Below are 17,785 nucleotides of genomic sequence, written 5' to 3' on the forward strand. Positions count from 1 at the left end.
AAAAAAAAAGAAAAGAAAATAACCAATACTCAATTCCAATTACTCAAAAGTACAAGTCCCAGGGCCAGGCAATACCGCAGTGGATAGGGAGCTTCCCTTAGACAAGACTGGCCCAGATCTAATCTCCATACCAGATATCAGCCCCTGATCCCCACCAGAAATGATTCCTGAGTGTAGTGACAGGAGTGAACCCTGTGCACTGCTGTCTGTGACCCAAAAACCAACAAATAAAAAATATTGAGTTCCTACTGTATTCAAGGATTGTTTGAACTAGAGAAAATGATATTAAGCCAAACAAACAAGATCCCTGATCATACTAATTCTGTTTCTAGTAGAAAAAGAGAAAATAAACAGAAGATTAATGAGAATCAAAGCGCACTGATATGCTGGAGAAATGTGAAGGCTATGAAAGGATGGTTGGGGAGCAGCAGGGAATGTAGGGAACTCTGGACAGATCAAAGATGTCATTCCCTTCTCTCAGGTTCAGACTTTTTGTCTGTGTGTCGCAGAAAAGTGTTAGTCTAACTGGAGAGGTGAGAGAAACCCACAAAATAAAAGAAGGAAAGTGGGAGATGCAACAAACTCCAGAACAGAGTGTGCCATAAAGAATAAGCTATGGGCCAGAGAGATAGCACAGCAGTGTTTGCCTTGCAAGCAGCCGACCCAGGACCTAAGGTGTTTGGTTCAAATCCCGGCGTCCCATTTGGTTCCCAGTGCCTGCCAGGAACGATTTCTGAGCAGACAGCCAGGAGTAGTAACCCCTGAGCACCACCGGGTGTGGCCCAAAAACCAAAAAAAAAAAAAAAAAGAACAAGCTTAGAGTTGTTTCACCCAGAGCAGGAGGTGTGGGAAAACCCAGAATTAAGTGCAAGGTGCTTTGGGAAACTGATTTTAGAGTGTTCTTTGAGGATTCTAAGGTCATTGCTAGGGAATTGTCAAGAAGAACATTCAGGGCCCGGAGAGATAGCACAGCGGTGTTTGCCTTGCAAACAGCCCATCCAGGACCAAAGGTGGTTGGTTCAAATCCCGGTGTCCCATATGGTCCCCCATGCCTGCCAAGAGCTATTTCTGAGCAGACAGCCAGGAGTAACCCCTGAGCACTGCCGGGTGTGGCCCAAAAACCAAAAAAAAAAAAAAAAAAAAAAAAAAAGAACATTCAGCACTGCTGATGTCTCCTAGACAGGTCTGGTTGTTGTCCTGAGCTGGCACCAGGGGGCACCATCTCAGTGTGTATCTTGTCTCTCTAAAGCAGTGTTTTTCAACCATTTATGCAGTCTTTCTTCTCTCTCTCTCTCTCTCTCTCTCTCTCTCTCTCTCTCTCTCTCTCTCTCTCTCTCTCTCTCTCTCTCTCTCTCTCTCTTTCTTTCTTTCCAGTTTTGGGTTTTGGGCCACACCCAGCGGCCCTCAGGGGTTACTCCTGGTTCTGTGCTCAGAAATCGCTCCTAGCAAGCACGGAGGACCACATGGGATGCTGTGTTTCAAACCAACGTCTGTCCTGTTGGCAAACGTGCTACCACTGTCCGGCCCCAAGGCACATTTTTTTCATTAAAAAAAAAATCAGGAGGCACACCACCATTAGAAAATATTAAAAAAAAAAAAATTTAACTCTGGGGCCCGGATAGCACAGCAGCGTTTGCCTTGCAAGCAGCCGATCCAGGACCAAAGGTGGTTGGTTCGAATCTCGGTGTCCCATATGGTCCCCGTGCCTGCCAGGAGCTATTTCTGAGCAGACAGCCAAGAGTAACCCCTGAGCACTGCCGGGTGTGGCCCAAAAACCAAAAAAATACCTAAAAAAAAAAAAAGTAACTCTGTGCTTATATTGACTATATATAAAGTAATTCTCTTGAATAGGAATCAAATAAGCAAATAAATTATTTTATAATTACTTTATTATGATAAAGTATTTTATAATTGTTTATATTTCTGTTTACTTACTCAGTGCGAAACCTGAGCCTATTTGGCTGAACACAAACTTGAACCTATTTGACTGATATTCTGGCAGGAATCGAAGAAAGACACACACATAGCTCTCAGTCTCTCTCTATCTAGTTTTTATAGTCCATAACATGCACTTCAGCTCACAAATAGACAGATCATGCTGAAGCTGCCGCATGTTATGAAGAAACTGGAATTTTTCCCACAGCACACCAGACAATATCTCACGGCACACTAGTGTGCCATGGCTCAGTGGTTGAAAAACACTGCTCTAAAGGTTTTCATGGCTCCCTGAAATTAACTGCCAACCTAACCTTCTACCTCACATGGAAAGTGTACCAGAAGGAAGGGAGGAAGGAAGGAAGGAGAGGAAGGAAGGAAGGAGAAGGAAGGAAGGAAGGAAGGAAGGAAGGAAGGAAGGAAGGAAGGAAGGAAGGAAGGAAGGAAGGAAGGAGAGGAGAGGAGGAGGGAGGGAGGGAGGAGGGAGGGAGGGGAGGGAGGTGAGGGAGGGAGGGAGGGGAGGGAGGAAAGAGGGAGGGAGGGGGAGGGAAAGAGGGGAGGGAAGGAGGGAAGGGAAGGAGGGGAGGGAAGGAGGGGAGGGGAGGGAAGGAAGGAAGGAGAGAAGGAGGGAGGGAGGACTGTAGCAAATTTTTCAGACTGTTGCAGAACTGATGCAAACTTTATAGGCAGAATGGTTTGTGCACTATTGTTGTTTTGTTGTAGAAAAATTTACTCTCAACAATTCTGGGAAACCATGCAGTGCTAAGGATCAAATTTAGAGTTCCCAAATGATCAGCCCTTTGCATCAGTTAAACTCTGTATAAACTCTTTCATTTTATTTGAGGGGGAGGGTTGGGTCACACCCAGTCGTGCTAAAACGACTGCCCTCAAGAATTACAGTCCTGGAGGGCTTGGAGGACTATATTGTGTTAATTTGGGGGGTTTTGTTGTTGTTGTTTTGGGGGGAAGGGGGGGTTGGGGTCACACCCAGCAGCGCTCAGGGGTTCCTCCTGGCTCTGTGCTCAGAGATCGTTCCTGGCAAGCACCGTGGGGGACCATATGGGATGCCGGGGTTGAAACCACCGTCTGTGCTGGACGGCTGCGTGCAAGGCAAAAGCTGTGCTCTTTCTCCGGCCCGTGTTAATGTTTTTTTTAGGGGATTACAGTTAATCTATCTTTAAGGAGTGATGATGCCCCACCCCCACCCCGTACCAGCAATTTGGACTGGGACATGCCCCCTGTATTGGGCAACTGCCGAGGTATGAAAAGAGAAAAAAAGAGAAGCCTAGCAGTTAGGGAGGTGTCCAGGAACTAGCTAACTAGCTCTCTCTCTCTCTCTCTCTCTCTCTCTCTCTCCTCTCTCTCTCTCTCTCTCTCTCTCTCTCTCTCTCTCTCTTCTCTCTCTCTCTCTCCTCTCTCCTCTCTCTTTCCTCCCTCTCCCCCTCTCTCCCCCTCTCCCTCCTTCTCTCTCCCTCTCTTCTGTCTCCTCCCTCCCTCTCTCCCCCTTCCTCTCCCCCCTCTCCCTCTCTCTCCCTCTCTCTCTCTCTCTCTCTCTCTCTCTCTCTCTCTCTCTCTCTCTCTCTCTCTCTCTCTCTCTGTCTCCTCCCTCCCTCTCTCTCTCCCCCCTCCCTCTCCCTCTTTCTCTCCCTCTCCTTATGTTATGTTTCGGTTTACTACAATTGGCTAACACCATATCAACTGTACTATTTGGGGGAGGGGGGGTTCGGACCACACCCTGTGACACTCAGGGGTTATTTCTGGCTACACCGGGGAATCGAACCGCGGTCCCTCGGAGGTTAGCGCGGTCAAGGCAGACGCCTTACCCCTTGCGCCCCCTTGCACCACCGCACCGGCCCCCCAATCATTCTATTAACAGCAGCACACCTGGTGGTACTCAGGGTTAACCCCCATTTGATGCTTGGGGGTCCTCCCTGCAGTGCTTGGAAAACCATGCTGGGAATGTAACCTGGACCTCCAACACAGAATGTCTCCACTCCAGCCCCCTGAGCTATCTCTCCAGTCCAAGTTTGTATATTTTTTGAAAAGCAAAACAAACAAACAAAAAAGGCCATTTTCTGGTCTTAAACTGACAGTGATACAAACTTTTCTCATATTTTTGACAGATTATTCTTAGCTTCTGCTTCTAGCAGTAGAAACTAGATACTCTTAGAAATATTTCTTACATAATACCACCAAGTCTGGGAAAAATTGCAATTAGTTATTTTTAATACACAGCTTAGCTAGTGAGAAATTAAGAGAAATCCCAATGGCATTAAAGAGGAAGAGAAAATAAAAAAAGAGTAAATTGAAAACTGAGTATGAAATGTAAGCAAAAGACAAACTAGGATTGCCAAAGGCATATACCATATCTGAGCAAGGAATGTAAACTGAGCCTTGGGCCATTAGAAGTAGATGAGCTAAATTTAAGACTCTCAACTTAAACCTGTCCTAGTTTACAGCCTTTGGCAAGGGTAGCCCAGGAGAAATATTTGTGCTGGTAAATAAAAGAAGCAAATATAGAACTCAGTCTCCACATACCCTCAAGTGATGGATAAAAAAGAAAAATGGGCTGGAGAGACAGTAGCAGCAGGTAGAGTGCTTGCTTTGCATACAACTGGTCTGAGTTAGAACCTCAGCACCCCACATGGTCCACCAAACCTGCAAGGAGTGATACTTGAATGCAGAACCAGGAGAAAGCCTGAGTATAGCTAGTTTTGTGGAAGGAAGGAAGGAAGGAAGGAAGGAAGGAAGGAAGGAAGGAAGGAAGGAAGGAAGGAAGGAAGGAAGGAAGGAAGGAAGGAAGGAAGGAAGGAAGGAAGGAAGGAAGGAAGGAAGGAAGGAAGGAAGGAGGAGGGGAGGGAGGGAAGGAAAGAAGTAGGGAAGGAAGAAAGTAGGGAGGGGAGGGGGGAGGGAGGGAAGAAAGGAAGGAAGGAGGGAAGGAAGGAAGGAAGGGGGAGAGGGAAGGAAGTAGGGAGGGAGGGGAAGGAGGAGGGAGGTGGGGGAGGGAGGGAGGGAAGGAAGGAAGTAGGGAGGGAGGGGGAAAGAGGGAAGGAGGGAAGGAAGGAAGTAGGGAGGGAGGAAAGGAAGGAAGCGAGGGAGGGAGGGAGGAAGGAAGGAAGGAAGGAAAGGAAGGAAGGAAGGAAGGAAGGAAGGGAAGGAAGGAAGGAAGGGAAGGAAGGAAGGTGAAGGAAGGAAGGAAGGAAGGAAACCATGTTTGGCTTTGTATATAGGGAAAGAAATACTAAACCTCAAGAAATTACAGAACTAGTTAGACTCTTCTGTTGTAAGTAGATATAAATACACACAGATTTAAATTTTATATTAAGAGGAAAACATCTTAACATAGATATCATTAATTAAGCTCAACATTCACTCACAGTTGTAAAATTACTCAATACAAGGCTAGAGAGATAACTAAAAGGATGGAGCCGCTTGAGGGCATACCTTGACTACTTGAAGTGACTTGGATTCCATTTTTTCATCATGGCACCATGTGTTATCCCACATCCTCAGCACCCTCGTATCAAGTACCAGTAGAGCCACTAAGAGTAGCAGGCCTTGAGAGGAGTGAAATCAACCCAATAGACAAGACCCTAAAAGTACAATGCTTTTGCATATGTAAAGCTAAGAATTCGGTGGTGCTGTCCACATGCACCAATCATGTGGGTCCTTGAAAACTGCATTGTTTGAGGCCCCTTCATGGCCAGGACAGAGTGTATGGTCTTGGCTGTGTTTGCAAACACTACAGCCAAGAATGTGACCCCAATAAACATTCCAGGTAAAGTGCAGTATCATAGTGAATACTGAAGGTCAGATGTGCAACCCTCGGATTTTCATATAGTTACAGAAGAAGGAAAAAAAATTACTAAACATACAAATAAACTATGAAAGTTGGGGCCGGAGAGACAGCATGGAGGTAGGGCATTTGCCTTGTATGCAGAAGGATGGTGGTTCGAATCCTGGCATCCCATATGGTCCCCCAAGCCTGTAGATTTTAGATATGGAAGCTACCAGGTATATAATATCAAGCAGTAAAATATCAAATAATCATGTTTTATATGTTTTTATTTCTATTAGTGGAGGATAATGTTTAGGTTACACCAGGTAGGTACTCAGAGCTTTACTCCTGGATACCAGGATAATGTGTGGTGATGCTAAGAAACCATATTCAGTGCTAAGGATTAAACCAAGATCAGCCATATGCAAGGGTCTTACTACCTGTACTGTCTCTCTGCTCCCCAAAGGGCTATTATTTACAAAATATTCGGGGTGACATTATGAAAAAGTCATGGCAGGAAAATGGGGGCTGGAAATGCAATGGGTTTTGGGTAAAATGATAGATCCAGGCAGTACTAGTCTCTTTCTCACCCTGTTTTCCACATCAATTTTTAATGCCACTGAACTATTTTCATTACACCAAGTCCATAAACTTACATATCTTCACAATAATCTTTGATCTTTTTCCTTCTTTTAAATGAGGATTCTGGACTCAGACAGACTAAATAACTTACCTATAGAAATTTAAATAAGAGGGGCCAGAGCAATAGTACAGTGGGAAGGGAATTTGCCTTGCATGCGGCCAACCCAGTTTCAGATATTCGACATTCCATATGGTCCCCTCAGTCTGCCAGGGGTGATTTCTGAGTGCAGAGTCAGAAGTAACCCTTTTTTTTATTTTGTTTTGTTTTTTTGTTTTGAGGTCACACCTGGCAGTGCTCAGGAGTTACTCCTGGCTCTGCACTCAGAAATCGCTCCCTGGCAGCACGGGGGGAACCATATGGACAAACCACCATCTGTCCTGGATCAGCTGCTTGCAAGTCAAATGCCCTACAGCTGTGCTATCTCCTCCAGCCCAGGTGCTGCCAGGTGTGACCCAAAACAAAAAACAAAACAACCCCCCAAAAAAACTTAAGTAAGAGAAATAGAGACTGCAGGATTATCTTCAGTATTTCCTCTTGGGTCTTGGTGGTATGTGCATGCTTGTATTGACTTTTTGAAGTCATTACCTGCAACTTCATTTTCTTGGAGGATTTAGCTGGATCCCATTGTTTTATGTGGCTTTTCATTCTGGATTCTTCCAGAAGAGACTAGTACTTTGCAGATGTTAGAAAAATAAGAATCTGCTTTTAGTTTATCTTCTACTTTTAAGAACATTTAACATTCAGGTACTTACTTCTTCAAACAAAACATTGACTTTTTACCTGGATAGGATAAAATTATAGTATTACAATTTATCTTATGAGAGCCAAAATTTAGTAAATAAAATGAATGCATTTACCTTCCACTGTTACTGCCCAGTTACTCCATTAAATAAAATGCTAGCAATTCTCACAAAGTGGTGAGATATCTTGGATTATCTCAGCTAGAAGTCTTTAAGCCTAGAAGTTTAGATATCAAATCACAACTGAATTTTTCTCTGGCATTAATATAAAGAAAACTTCCCCAAGGACTCTATTGGCAGCCTTATGTATTTACAATTATGGGCAAAATTCTTCACTCTACCAAAGATGCTGATCTGAAAGAACCCTGTAAAACCCATGGCTGTGAAGTTCTCCTCATGAAAATTCCCAAGCATTTACCTAGAACCCAGATTCCTCCAAAGCCAGACTCCCTAAAAAAGTAAAGACACATTTTTTCATTAAGAGTGTCTTACATTTTCAGGTTCTTTGACTTGAAAGAAAAGCTTTTATTTTAAAGCAACTTATTTATTTATTAATTGCTCAGAAATCATTCCTGGCAAGCTCCGGGAACCATATGGTATGCCAGAAAACAAGCTGGGTCAGTCCCCGGGTCGGCCTGCGTTGGAAGGTAAATGCCTTACCGCTGTGCTATCTCTCCAGCCCCTGAAAGAAAACCTTTTTTTTTTTTTTTTTTTTTTTTGGTTTTTTTGGTTTTTTTGGGCCACACTCGGCGGTGCTCAGGGGTTTCTCCTGGCTGTCTGCTCAGAAATAGCTCCTGGCAGGCACGGGGGACCAGATGGGACACCGGGATTCGAACCAACCACCTTTGGTCCTGGATCGGCTGCTTGCAAGGCAAACGCTGCTGTGCTTTCTCTCTCCGGGCCCAGAAAAACTTTTAAATTTTCTCCGAGGTGATGAAAACCCATTTCAAGTTCAATGCAGTTGTGTTTATCAATAATGAAGATTCTTTTTTTTTTTTTAATTGATTTGTACTGCCATCTAGTGGTGTATATATTATTGGGCCTCTCAGCATCCTGAAGAACTTTTGTGTAAGGTTATCCCTAAAACATCAAATTAAGGATTTATACTGCAACTAGGTAAGAGAACTAATTTTCCATATGCAATATAAAAGGTCTTCTCATATGCCTCAAGATAAGAATTATGTAAAGAATGGCCAATGAAAGGAAGTACTCTAAAGCCACATAGATTTTTTACATGTGCTTTATTATTTGTATTCCTGATATTTTTCTTTTTGTCTATGATTATCCAGCACAAACGGTTTGTTTCTCTCAGATGATTAACTTAATGGTCACTCTGTTTGGAAATACATAATTGTGTAGAGGTACAGAGGCAAAATAATTCTGCCTGGAGTGAGCTCAGAACTTGCAGTCTGTGTGTCTTTGGACTAGTTAAAAATATTTCCAGGGATGACCTAAGAAACTTCTCTATGTGGAAAAGTTTCCAAATCAGCAAAGTGAAAATAAACTTCAAATAATACCTAGTGGAGGGCTTTTGTTTTATGTTATGTTTGTTTGTTTTGGTGAAACTATAATTAGCATAACACTAACACAAATTAAAGTATTAAATCATAATGAAGGCCAGACAGATGGCCCAATGGAATGAACACATGCTTTGCATGCAGGAGATCTGAATTTAATCCCCAGCACCAAACATGCCCACCAAGCACTAAGTCTGCCCAAAAAAAGCCTTTGAGCACTTGAACGCATAACTTCCAAATTAACTGAAGTGGGGATAGGGCATTTGCCTTGCATGCTGCCAATTTGGGACGAACCTAGGTTAGAATCCCAGTATCCCATATGGTCCCCTGAGCCTCCCAGGAGTGATTTCTCAGCACCAGAGGCAGAAGTAACCTCTTAGTATCACCGAGTGTGGCCCAAAAACAAAAACAAGTAAATCGATGAACCTAATCTTCTTACCACCTAGGGCTAAGACGTAGCACAGTCCTCTACTCCAATTCATTGGTAGAGAGAGCCTTAGATCCAGCAAGAGCTCAAGGTCAGGTATCTGGACATCATAATTTCTGTATGATTCATTAGTTCTATTCCTAGCTGTGTACCACAAAAATTAAACATTTTGGGGATCCAAGTAATAGCACAGTCGATAGGTGTGTTCCCTTGCGGTGAGGACCAGACTATGTTCAATTCCTGGCATCCCTCACGTCCCCAAGTCTACCAGGAGTTATTTCAGAGCACAGAGCAAGAAATAACCCCTGACTACCACTGGGTGTAGCCCAAAAACAAAAAAAAACAAAAAAAAAAATTAAAAATTTAGATTTAAATAGCTATTGATGATGTGCACCGTTTGCTCAAAGTACTAGTAAACATAATCACTAAAAGTTGGTAACACCCCAAATGTCCCTCAACAGATAAAACTGATTTAAAAATTTAAATATATTCATAAAATTGGATATTATTATTACATTATTATTTAAAAACAATCTAATTCAGGGCTTGTAAAGGTAGAATAGCTGGTAGGGTGCTTGATTTGTCCCATATGGTCCCCTGAGCCCACCAAGAGTGATTTCTGAATGCAGAACCAGGGGTAGACCCTGAACTTCTCAGGATATGTCCCCAAAAATTGCAATCCAGATACATGCCACATTGTTCTTGATGCAACAGATATTGCATGATTCCTTTCATATGATGAACCTAAACTACAGCCGTTTAGGAGTATTTGCCTTGCAAGCAGCTGACATAGGTTAAATCACGAGCACCCCCATTGGGTCCCTCCAACCATACCAGCAGTACTCCTTGAGCACAGAGTCAGGACTAAGCCTTGAACACTGCCCAGTGTAGCTCTCAGAAAAGAACCTAAACTAGCCAAATTCATAGAAACAGAAAATAGAATAGTGGGTACTGAAGGCTAGAGAAGGAGGAAGAGGGAACTATTGTATAAATGGGTAGAGTTTGAATTTTGGGGTGATAAAAAAAAGTTTGGATATGAAGATAGTATTTGAGTGCATGGTGATGACTGTCTTTTATTCTATTGAATTGCACATTAACAATGGGTTAGGGGGGCCAGAGCGAATAGAACAGTGGTAAGGCATTTGCCTTTCACACACAACCAACACAGGATGGACACAGTTCGAATCCCAGCATCCCATATGGTCCCCCAAGCCTGCCAAGGGTAATTTCTGAGCACAGAGCTAGGAGTAAACACCTGAGCAACACTGGGTGTTTAAACCAAAAAAAAAGAAAAAAAAAGAAAAGAAAAAAGGGTAACGGGAGACAGAGGGATATACAGTGGGTAGCACTTTTTGCCAATCTGTGGTATCCTATATGGTCCCCTGAGCACTGCCAGAGTGACCCCCTACCTAGCACAGAACCAGGAATAAGCCCATGAGCATCACCAAGAAACTTTTTTTTTTGGTATTTGGGTCACACCCTGGTGGTGCTCAGGGATTACTCCTGGCTCTGTGCCTCAGAAATTCCCTCCTGGCAGGCACGGGGGACCATATGGGATTCAAACCACCATCCATCCTTGATCAGATGCGTGCAAGGGCAAACACCCCTACTGCTGCACCACCACTCCGGCCCACCCACCAGAAACAATTTTAATGTTAGAGATAATATAGAGGTTAAGGCATTATATTGAATGCACTCAATCCTGGTTCTGGTCCCCAGTACCACATCATCTACTCACCACTAGAAGTGACCCCCAGCATAGAGCCACGCAGTAACCCTCCAAACACCACTGAGTGTGGCCCCTTAAAACAATAATAATAAGGGGTAACCCCAACAGAAAGCAAGAAGTAGAATCGAGCACTACTAAGGTGGCCCAAAACAAAAGCAAATAATCGCAATAAAATGATAAAAGAAAAAAATCAGAAAAGTACACGTTATCAAAGTTTCATTTGTTGACCAGAAAGATAATATAGCAAGAAGAGAGTACTAGTCTTACATCCATTCTAAGGGGCGCTAGCAGACCAAGGTTTTTGGCCCCAGATGCCTGCCAGGAATGATCCCTGATCACAGAGCCAGGACTAAAGCCCTGAGCACAGCCGGGTTTGGCCCCAAAAACAAACAAAAAAAAGTTTTATTTATGAGTAAAGCAAATGTGAATAATCTTGATTATAAATAGATTAATGCTGAGAAACAGTTTAAATGAACCAGGTGAACCAAAAATTAAGCCATATTCAGAAACATCTGTGGCTCTTGCCCCAGCAATGTGCTGGAAAATCCCGTGACAGCTCAGCAGATGGAGAATCAAAAACTTTCTCTCCATGCTTTATAATTCAGAATAAATCATCGTACATGACAAAGGAGCTGGGGGAAGAAGCAAAATAATCCCTTCCCCATCCCCGCCCCCAGCTCTAACAAGAAATAGCTTGGAAACTAAAAGTTTGGGTCCAATATTGAGGTGTATATTTTGTTTTGTTTTGTTTTTTTGTTTTTGGGGCCACACCCGGTGACGCTCAGGGGTTACTCCTGGCTATGCACTCAGAAGTCACTCCTGGCGAGGGGGACCATATGGGGACACCGGGGGGATCGAACCGAGGTCCATCCAAGGCTAGCGCAGGCAAGGCAGGCTCCTTACCTCTAGCGCCACCAGCCCGGCCCCTGAGGTGTATATTTTTTAGCATATTACCCAGAATGTATGGTTCAACCTATTTTTAGATTCTGTACTTGCAGGGGTCTCAAACTCATGGCCCGCGGGTCGTTTGTGGCCCTCCGTACAAACATTTTGTGGCCCTTGCCCTAGAGGAATCTATTTTTGTTTTGTTAGTTTTAGTTGTTTGGGTCACACCCCCCAATGTTCAAGGCTTACTACTGACTTTGCACTCAAGGATCACCCCCGACTTTGCCTCCTGCGGCCCCCCAGGAAAATTGAGCTTGAGACTCCTGCGTGTACAGGAGAATGGATTTGTGTGTGTAATTTTATAGCTTAAAAAAATTTTATCTTACAATGATGTACAGCTTGTGAAGTAAAAACTGAGTTAACTCTGAAACATGGATCTTAAGCTGGCACTGATGACAGTCAGACTGGATGCTTTGTTGTGGGATTCATCCTGTAGATTATAGGATGTTTAACAGATCCCTGGTTCTGCTCATTGGCTACTAGTAGAACCTCTTCATCATAGTTACATTGTCACCAGTGCATCTCAGGTGAGAACCACTGCTCTCTAAAGGCTGTATTGTAGGGAAGAAGGGCTCCTCATAAAGTAAAAAATAAGAGATGGACTTGGAGGTAAGGCCATTTGCCTTTCATGCTAGAAGGTCATCAGTTCGAATCCGGCTTCCCATATGGTCCCCCCGTGCCTGCCAGGAGCAATTTTCTGAGCATGGAGCCAGGAGTTTCCCCTGAGCACTGCCGGGTAGTAACCCAAAAACCAACACACACACACACACACACACACACACACACACACACACACAGTAGAGATGACTATCTGAGCCTGAGTAACAACCAAAGGGGAAGAAGTTACAAACAAGAGATTTCCCTTTTTTTTTCTTGAGTCTTGTAGGGGGCAGGAGGGGCCAGACAGGCAGTGTTCAAGGATAACTCCTAGTGGTACTCAGGTAGGCCATATGCCAGGACTTAAGCCAATATTATAGATTTATGTGACTTAATGACTTAACCTTTGTACCATCTCTACATTTTGCTTTGCAACATCTTAAAGTTTGAGTTAAAGGGGGCCGGAGAGAGATAGCATGGAGGTAAGGCGTTTGCCTCTCATGCAGGAGGTCATCGGTTCGAATCCCGGCGTCCCATATATGGTCCTCCCGTGCCTGCCAGGAGCAACTTCTGAGCCTGGAGCCAGGAATAACCCCTGAGCACTGCCGGGTGTGACCCAAAAAACCACAAAAAAAAAAAAAAAAAAAAAAAAGTTTGAGTTAAAAATTTTCTGGACCAGGAGCAGAGTGGTAGTTGCAGCAGTAGGGCATTTGCCTTGCATGCAGCAGACCCAGGACAGACCTCAGTCCGATCCCAGCGTTCCATATGGTTTTCCAAACCAGGAGCTATTTCTGAGTGTATAGCCAAGAGTAACCTCAACGCATCACCAGGAAGTGGCCCAAAAACAAACAAAAAAATATTTCTGGACCCTTTGCATTCCCATGTTCATCCCAACACTATTTATAAATAGCCAGAATCTGGACACAAATCAAGTGCCCAAGAACACATGAAACTCTGGTACATCTACACAATGAAATACTATGCAACTGTTAGGGAAAAAGTTAAGTCATGCAATTTGATTATATATGAATGGGTATGGTGAGTGAAATGAGTCAAAAGGAGAGGGATAGACAGAATAATCTCACTTACTTGTGAGATATAAGAGAAAAAAGGTAGTATGATAATAATACCCAGAGACAATAGAGATGAGGATCAGGAGGACCTGCTTTTAAAGAAAACAACGAAAGCTTGTCACAAAATGGTGAATGAAGTTAGGGTAGAAAATGGTTCACTGTGACAATGATAGTTGGAACTGACCACTCTGGACAAGAATTGGGTGCTGAAAGGGGATAAAGTTATATGCATGGCACACCTTCATTAGCAATAGTGTAAACCACAGTGTCAAAAAGTAAAAAGTGAGAGAGACAGAAGTCAAATTCCTGCCCTAGATATAGGCAGGGGAGGGGAGGTAAGAGTGAAACTAGGAAACATTGGCAGCCGGAAATGTGTACTGGTGAAGGGTAGTGTACATTCTATGACTGAAACTCAACTATGAACAATTTTGTAACCACGATGCAAAATATATTATTTTTAAAAAAAAGCATTGCTGGGCTGAGTGTTGGAGTGATAGCTCAGCAGTTAGGGCATTTGTCTTGTATTTGGCCAACCCGGGTTTGATCCCCAGTCTACCAAAAATAATTTCTGAGCATAGAGCCAGGAGTAACCCCTGAGCACCATCAGGTGTGGCTCCAAAACAAAAAAAAAAAGAATTTCTGGACCTGAATATGTGACTTAGGAGTACTAATTTCGAGCAGCCCAGCAGTGAGCACCATGCCCAATCCTGAGAAACTCCCCCCAAAAAACATTGCAGTAACCATGACAGAGGAGGGAAAGAAAAATAATTCCCTCAGAGTAAGTTTTATGGTTTGTAATGAATAATAATTATACAACATTAGCCATAGCAATAATACAGTGAGTAGGGGCACTTGTTTTTCATGCAGGCCAATCCAGGATTGATTTCCAGCAACCCTATAGTCATCCAGGCCCCTCCAGGAGTGGCTCCTGAGTACAGAGCCAGGGGAAAGCCCTGAGCACCACCAGTGTTGACTAAAAACTATAGGAAAAAGAACTGTGAGATGGACTTCATGCAATGTGCCAGGCACTTTAATTCAAAAACTATTCAGGAAGTGAATCTGCTACAATACCACTTCCCTCTGTGCTTTTTTATTTTACAGAGAAGTACTGGAAAATTATATAATTAAACATATTATACCAGTTAAAGTTTGGGGGGAACTGTTTAGTTGGTTTTTGGTTTTTGTTTTGTTTGGGTTTTGGGTTGGGTTGGGTTTTACCAGAAATGAACATTAATAAGCCTTCCTGGAGGACTGAGAAAATAACTTAAAGGACCGGGTTCAATCCCCAGTACCTGTGTGGTTCATAAGTACCCATCAGGAAAAAACCCTGAGCTGAAAGTAGCAGGGAGGGTGGGGAAGTTCAAGGTAGCTTAAATGAGTGAAGCACAAACCTAGTTTGTGCAAAACCCTATTAGATCCTCAGCGTAAACCTCAGCAGTGCTGAATATGGCTCTGGTGGCTCCAGGCACCAAGCCTCCATATGGGGTAGTCCTATTTTTAAAATAGTCTTCAGATAGTTACACATAATACCTACAGACAGAGACCATACAAGTTACACAGTGGTAGAGTACATGCTTTTATGTGTAAGATACTTGTTTGATCCTTAGTACCACAAACAATAATGACTGTTTATAGAAACAGTTAAATTATTAGAGGGACCGGAGAGATAGCACAGCCGGTAGGGTATTAACCTTGCACACAGCCAACCCGGGACGACAGTGGTTCGAATACCAGCATCCATATGGTCCCCTGAGCCTGCCAGGACTGATTTCTGAGTGCAGAGCCAGGAGTAACCCTGGTGCCTCCAACTGTGACCCAAAAAAAAAAAAAAAATAGGGACCAGAAAGATAGTGCAGGAGTAAAGATTCTAGTCTTGCTTACAACTGATCCCCGTTCAAACCCTGGAACCGTTGGGTAGCCCTGGTGATCCAAGCACTTCAGAATCTGAGCAGCATCACATCCTCAGGCCATCACATTTGGATCATTGGACAATTGGCCTGGTGGGCTGATAATCACCAGAAGTGTCCCAGACCTCCTGAAAACTACTTGGGAGCCCTACAGATTAATAAATTTATTTATTAAATAAATTACAATGAGTTATCTAATAATCCAATAAGTTTATATATGAGCATCTTACTTACAGACCTCTAGAAAAACTATAGAGAACAATTCCAAATGATTTTATACCTATAACACTTAAAACCACAAATACATATACTTTTTTCTTTATTCTTTATTTTATTCTTTATTCTTCTTTTTTGGTGTATTTTGTTTTGTTTTGAGGCTACACCCAGTGACACTCAGGGGTTTCTCCTGGTTCTCCTGAGCTCGGAAAATCACTCCCAGCAGGCTCAGGGGACCATATGGAATTCGAGGGATAAGGCCTGGGTTGGCCATATGCAAGGCAAACCCCTACCCTCTGTGCTATCACTCCACTCCTGTCCCCTTGATATTCTTCTATGATCAGCTGTTGGGAATCTGTGCTGTTAAATTCTTTGTTAGGTGTCTGTGAATCCACGAATAATCCCAGAATGAGAAATTACTTCCCATCCCCTTGTCCCCTTTCGGGGAAAGATCTTGGTAATATTTATCCACAGCAAATAATAATCACACACAGACAAGAAGATTAGGGTGTAAAAGATTGGGCAGAGAGAGAGAGAGTCCTCTTGCAGCCTACAACCAGCTCTCGAAAAAAGACCCCTCTTCCCTGTCCATCAAGCTATTTATTGCCAACTCCACAACGCCCCCACCTGGAAGGTCTAGGTGGGGCAATAGTCACAGAACAATCCTAAGGAAATATTTTAATATACAACAATTCCAAGAATAATCTCATGGAAACTTTTTCATATACTACAATCAGCCATGAAAAATAGTCTCAGAAATCATTGCCATCTTCAGAAAATAGAGCTCTTGACATAAAATAAGATGAAAACCTAAATACTGCTGCGACAGCAAACAAAATATCTTTGATTATTTCCCCAACCAAATGGGGTTTACTAGGAAACAACAATGGAAAATCCCCAGCACTGCTCCCTCCTGCCAATTGTGATCCAGCAGTGTTGTTGCCCTTATATGACCTTCCCCCCAGAGCGGAAGTTTGTGACCTGGAGCACCTATCAGTCAAGTATGTGTATGAACACCACAATTAAATGTGCCTTCCCCATTATCACAGCAGCAACAGCAAAAGGGAAGGGAAGAGAGAAACAGAAAAGTGTTAGCTGGAATTCCCCTCCACCTCACATTCAGAGAATTTCCACATTCCTTAAGCATAACTTTATATCTGTGTGTAGTTGTACACCTTTCTAGGAAGAGGGGCCCTTGTTCTTGTCAAATTTTTTCAGAAGGAGTACCTGATCATTAAAGGGTATAAATTCACTTTCTTAAAGAGCAGGAGAAAGAGCCCAAATATCTGGATTGAATGTGTTCAAAATGTATAAATCATATTTTTATGTACAGGCCCCAAAGTTGGATCCCCCAGCACTGACATAGTATTTTGAAGCACCTCTAGGTGGTCCTAGTAAGTCCTTGGCACCATCGAGCCTGAGAACAAAACTGCATCACATCGCTGCACCCAGTCACTTGGACTGTCCAAGCTCAGTTGGCTAACTTTCACCAGAAGCGACTTCCCAGACCTTTGGAGCATTGCATGGTCTGATTTCCCTATCTGAAAAAATAAAGAATATTACTTTGCAACTAACTGGATAATGTTTTTGTTGATTTAATATTAACTTGAGCTAGTTTAAAATTAATTTACCCTTTATCAAGAAACTTGTTTGTCTTGGAATTTGGCCTAAGTGGTGGGAAAATGTTAAGCAGAGTGGAAAAAAATATGTCATTGATTAAGCCAGAAAATTTAATTCACTCCCTTAAGTGCTCAGGGCCCTGTGGTGAGATCCTGTGGTTCAGGACCAGCTTTGCTATTACAAATGACATGAGTTCAAGCTAGTAGTTTAATCTCTGAATGTCAGTTTCTCCTACATAGAAGGGTCTTTGACAAATTCCAACACTACCTCATAATACTGTCCTGAGGATTGAGGGAGCAAAAACAGCCTTACAGTATTTAGTACTCCATTAAGTTAGCCAAATACTTCCATACTTCCCTCTGTAACACTGTGGTAAATATATGACAAGACTGTCCTTCCAATTCCCCCTGTCTCATAACAGACTCTGCTTTCTTTTCAAATTGTTTAAGATTGACTTAGTCTTTTGTTTTTGTTTGGTTTTTTTTTTTTTTTTTTTTTTTTTTGGTTTTTTGGGTCACACCCATTTGACGCTCAGGGGTTACTCCTGGCTATGCGCTCAGAAGTCGCTCCTGGCTTGGGGGACCATATGGGACACCGGGGGAATCGAACCGCGGTCTGTCCTAGGCTAGCGCTGGCAAGGCAGACACCTTACCTTTAG

General features: G+C 43.1%; 1 protein-coding gene across 1 annotated transcript in view; it reads left to right on the forward strand.

The window, feature by feature from the left end:
- Positions 1 to 17,785, forward strand: part of LOC126022747 (small nuclear ribonucleoprotein E) — a 417,272-nt gene that overhangs the window by 109,708 nt on the left and 289,779 nt on the right. The window lies entirely within an intron of this gene.

This window comes from Suncus etruscus, chromosome 1 (assembly GCF_024139225.1).
Source record: "Suncus etruscus isolate mSunEtr1 chromosome 1, mSunEtr1.pri.cur, whole genome shotgun sequence".
NCBI lineage: Eukaryota > Metazoa > Chordata > Mammalia > Eulipotyphla > Soricidae > Suncus > Suncus etruscus.